Genomic DNA, 5,269 nt, shown 5'->3' with positions numbered 1-5,269 from the left:
AACAGAGGTGCTACAGTTTTCCTTGAGAGAGGGTGTGTGTGTGTGTGTGTGTGTGTGTGTGTGTGTGTGTGTGTGTGTGTGTGTGTGTGTGTCTGTCTGTGTGTGTGTGTGTGTGTGTGTGTGTGTGTGTGTGTGTGAGAGAGAGAGAGAGAGAGAGAGAGAGAGAGAGAGAGGCAGAGAGACAAGGAAACAGAGAACAAAATAATGTTAGCCTATGCAATCATATCTGCTAGTTGACAATAATAGTTTAACACATTCATAACGGAGATACCAACAGTTAAATATTGGGTTAAAATAAATCAAACACATTGTAATGGATTCTCCTTGCAGATAAATACACTCACAGAATAATTGCACTCACTCACATCCATACACAATAAATACCACAGGGCTGTCACTGCTGTCGCTGTCATCAGAGGATGACACGTCTCCAGATCCCAAAAAATCACTGACTAGCCTTAGCCACTCTTGATGACCAGCAGCAGAGCTTAGGTTAGAAGCCTCTAGTGATTTCAACGCTTTTGGCGACTTTTTGGCGACTTTGCTCTATTTTGACAGCGACATTTCTCAAATTAATAATATTTAATCTTTCTGAGGAGATCTGCTAGCTTGTTTACACATAGCGCTACGAGTCTGACAGGAGGATGGCTGGACCAATCGCGTGCCGGTCAGTCGAAACGGGGCTTCCCACCCAGCCAGCAATGACACGTGGGGCCCAGATGGGTTAACTACGGGTTCCATGGGTACTGTGTGGGCATGGGCTTTGGCTGGGTGAAATCAGCGGGTCCCATGTAGGTTTTGTAGTACGAGTCCCACATAGGAAGCCCATATGAGCTGATTACATGGGCCCCATAAGGGACAGGCATGGGCCAAGTGGGCATGGGTTTGATCTGGGAACACATATATGGGTCTTGCATAACATATTTATGGGCCAAGTGGGCATGGGTTTGATCTGGGAACACATATATGGGTCTTGCATGACATATTTATGGGCCAAGTGGGAATGGGTTTGATCTGGGAACACATATATGGGTCTTGCATGACATATTTATGGGCCAAGTGGGCATGGGGTTGAACTGGGAATGCACATATGGGTCCTGCATAGAATTTTTATGGGCCAAGTGGCCATGGGTTTGAACTGGGAACACATATATGGGTCCTGCATGGTTTATTTATGGGCCAAGGGGGCATGTGTTTGATCTGGGAACACATATATGGGTCTTGCATGACATATTTATGGGCCGAGTGGGCATGGGTTTGATCTGGGAACACATATATGGGTCCTGCATAGAATTTTTATGGGCCAAGTGTCCATGGGTTTGAACTGGGAACACATATATGGGTCCTGCATAGCATATTTATGGGCCAAGTGGGCATGGGTTTGATCTGGGAACACATATATGGGTCTTGCATGACATATTTATGGGCCGAGTGGGCATGGGTTTGATCTGGGAACACATATATGGGTCCTGCATAGAATTTTTATGGGCCAAGTGTCCATGGGTTTGAACTGGGAACACATATATGGGTCCTGCATAGCATATTTATGGGCCAAGTGGGCATGGGTTTGATCTGGGAACACATATATGGGTCTTGAATGGCATATTTATGGTCCAAGTGGGCATGGGTTTGAACTGGGAACACATATATGGGTCTTGAATGGCATATTTATGGTCCAAGTGGGCATGGGTTTGAACTGGGAATGCATATATGGGTCCTGCATAGAATTTTTATGAGCCAAGTGGGCATGGGTTTGAACTGGGAACACATATATGGGTCTTGAATGGCACATTTATGGGCCGAGTGGGCATGGGTTTGAACTGGGAATGCATATATGGGTCCTGCATGGTTTATTTATGGGCCAAGTGGGCATGTGTTTGATCTGGGAACACATATATGGGTCTTGCATGACATATTTATGGGCCGAGTGGGCATGGGTTTGATCTGGGAACACATATATGGGTCTTGCATGTCATATTTATGGGCCAAGTGGGCATGTGTTTGAACTGAGAACACATATATGGGTCCTGCATGGTTTATTTATGGGCCGAGTGGGCATGGGTTTGATCTGGGGACACATATATGGGTCCTGCATAGAATTTTTATGGGCCAAGTGGCAATGGGTTTGAACTGGGAACACATATATGGGTCCTGCATGGTTTATTTATGGGCCAAGTGGGCATGTGTTTGATCTGGGAACACATATATGGGTCTTGCATGACATATTTATGGGCCGAGTGGGCATGGGTTTGATCTGGGAACACATATATGGGTCCTGCATAGAATTTTTATGGGCCAAGTGGCCATGGGTTTGAACTGGGAACACATATATGGGTCCTGCATGGTACATTTATGGGCAAAGTGGGCATGGGTTTGAACTGGGATAATATAGGCCTATATAAAAATATATTTTTGATTTATTTACCGGTATGTTGTGACATTTGAATTGTTTTTTAAAGATTATGTTTGTTGTTCGATGTAACAATTTTGTATTAATGTATTTTTTGGAGAGCTGTTTTTTTTTCAGAGATTTTTTTTAAATTTAAATATATTTTTGATTTGTTTACCGATATATTGTTGTGACGACCACAAAAGTGTTGTATTTGTGTTTTAAGAATATTCACAATTATTGTCTTTTATTTGAAACAAGTGATTGTATTTAAAAAAAAAAAAACAAGTATCCCAATTGTTTTATTTTTAATGTGAATTTTCGTGACTTAAAGTGAATTGTGTAGTGTTTGCTCCAGGCCAGTAGGGGCCGTGTAGAGTGACGAGTTACTGTAGCTGCGTGAGTTGAGGGTTTCTCATTACTGCAGAGAGCTCGAAACTGATAACACTGTCTCCTCGTTTCTCTCCTGTTTTACAGGTGGGTAAATGTATAAAAAACACCTCAGAAGTAGCATTTATCTATGCTGGAATGTATGCGAGATATGAGTGAACTGTTTTTAGTGAAATGAGTTTCGTTAGGGTCTGTTTTTGATTTAGTTTGAAATGAGTTGAAACGAGAGGGCAAAGTCCTACAGAGTAACGGTCGAGAGACATTACTAGAGAGCAAGTCAGCTCAACACACACTTTCCCCGTGTATATGATATTTTTTTGAGCTTGTAATGTTAACAGATATGTTTAGCTCACTGTATGTCAGTTTCCCACCATCTATTGGAAATGTTTTTTTGCTCAATGAGTTTATACAAAAATGTTTACAGTTTAAAATGAGGTTAAAAGTTACACTTTAAGCACTTTATGAGTTCTGAGCATGATTTTGCAGTACTGTATTAACATGATACTGATAAAATACTGTGAATGGAAGATTCTAAGTATCTAAAAAAAAGCTGGTGAATATTACCTTTGTCTTTACATTTCATTTTGATAAATAGTATAAAATACAAGCATGAAGAGTAAGTGAACATGCATTTGGTGGAAAGAGGTTTATTTTAATATGGATTTTGCATTGACATGGACACTGAAAATGAATTGTAATGTTAAAAAGACACTGAACATGTAATATGTGAAACATACAATGATACTTAACAATAGAGATGTGATTGCTGAAGAAAATTCAGAAAATAAATTACTGCAGAGAGCTCGAAACTGATAACACTGGCTGAGTCCCAATTCGCCTACTTATACTACGACCTAAAAGTATGTACTTTTTTTGTGATGAAAAAGTATGTACTTTTGAGTGTGTAGCAAAAAAGTATGCACGTTCTGGGACATACTTCGATGACGTCATGCAACGTGAACTTGAACGTGGTTGCCTAGTTACGCACACCGCGACTGTTAACAAAACATTTAACATTTCATTCATTCTTATATATCCAATATAATTTTATTTACTATTCCCATCTTTTTTTCCACAATACATTTACAATGTGTTTACCAAATTGAGGAGTGAAGCAGGGCGTCGTCGTAGATCAACCAAACGCAGGTCGTTTGTGAGGCGGCTGGTTCTGACATTCATGTGCAAATGTGTGTAACGAAAGTTAAAATATTTAAAGTTTATAGTGTAACTATTGTTTAACGTATTTTATACTTAATCTTATACTTATGTATAATACTTAAAAATACCCCGATGAAAATGAACCATGCTTTTACTATAGTAAAAGTGTAGTAACCATGTTTCTTTGGTTGGGCTGATAAAGTTAACATATGTACAGCCACAGTATTACTACAAATAAGTCAGACAGAAACATCAAAAGAAATGCATAAAAAAAGACACTTGCATGACACTGTACTAGAGCCTTTTTATTTATTGTTTTGTAGCCTGCAATGAGGCGCTCGGTATCTTCATCGGACCCTACAAGATAAACACGGTACTTTTTTGGCACAACATAAACCCATTAATATTACGAGACAATAAAATATAACTTTAATTAGGGTTAAACATTTGAATTCTTACACTTAAAAACTGAGGGCGCATCTCCGTTGCTGCATCCGACTGCCAGGTTTACATCACCATCATCACCGCAAAGCTCCTCCCTCCCGCACGCAATGGGTTGTGGGCAATATTAGCCGTTAGAGTGTGCATTGATCTGCACTTCGAATTCTAACCGGAAATAGTAGACCATCCGGGTATCTTTGGAATACTCATTTCAACATGCTACGATTTGGGACGTACTAATTCTAGTTTCGCATACTATTTAGGACGGATAGTATGCGAATTGGGACTCAGCAACTGTCTCCTCGTTTCTCTCCTGTTTTACAGGAATTAATCTGTTATCCACGGTGCCGTTGCTACGGTACCCGTTACATTGTGACATTTAAATTGTTTTTTAAAGATCATTTTTGTTGTTCAATTTAACAATATATTTCTTGCAGTTCAAAGCGTTTTCTTAGATTGTTTCCTTAACCCTTATGTGCTGTTGGGGATGTTTTCATCCACTATGGGGTATTTTTGAGTCTAATTTTGGCCATAACTTTTTCTGTGTTTCAGCAAATGGAATGATTTTTGGTGACAAATCTTATTTTGACACATATTTTGGGAAAATGCTTTGAAATTTTTCAAAAACTCAACAGTACACTGTGGGCAAATTTACTACCCTTTCGTTATGTTTGTGGCTGAAAACAGCCACTACTTTAAACTGCTGTAAAAATTTATCAGATAAATATTTTTTTCAATTTTTTTTGCATAAATCTATTAATCAACCTCAGTCCTGCTCAAAAATACTAAATGTTTAAAAAAATTCAGGATTTTAACTCTTTAATTGCCAAATTTGTAAATGATGTCACTGATTTGGGAAAAAAACACACACAAAATGACTCATTTTCAATA

The 5,269-nt window shown here is 39.1% G+C and overlaps 1 protein-coding gene across 1 annotated transcript in view; it reads left to right on the top strand.

Moving 5' to 3' along the window:
• Positions 1 to 2,815: 2,815 nt before the first annotated feature.
• LOC308689609 (NLR family CARD domain-containing protein 3-like) overlaps positions 2,816 to 5,269 on the top strand; it is a 35,664-nt gene continuing 33,210 nt past the window's right edge. Inside the window, exon 1 of the mRNA XM_081363419.1 lies at positions 2,816 to 2,866. The gene's annotated coding sequence lies outside the window, so the exon portion shown is untranslated. The remainder of the gene's footprint in view (positions 2,867 to 5,269) is intronic.

Source organism: Scardinius erythrophthalmus (genome assembly GCF_964197995.2).
Source record: "Scardinius erythrophthalmus genome assembly, chromosome: 4".
Classification (NCBI taxonomy): Eukaryota; Metazoa; Chordata; class Actinopteri; order Cypriniformes; family Leuciscidae; genus Scardinius; species Scardinius erythrophthalmus.
This window is presented reverse-complemented; position numbering and strand designations above follow the sequence as displayed.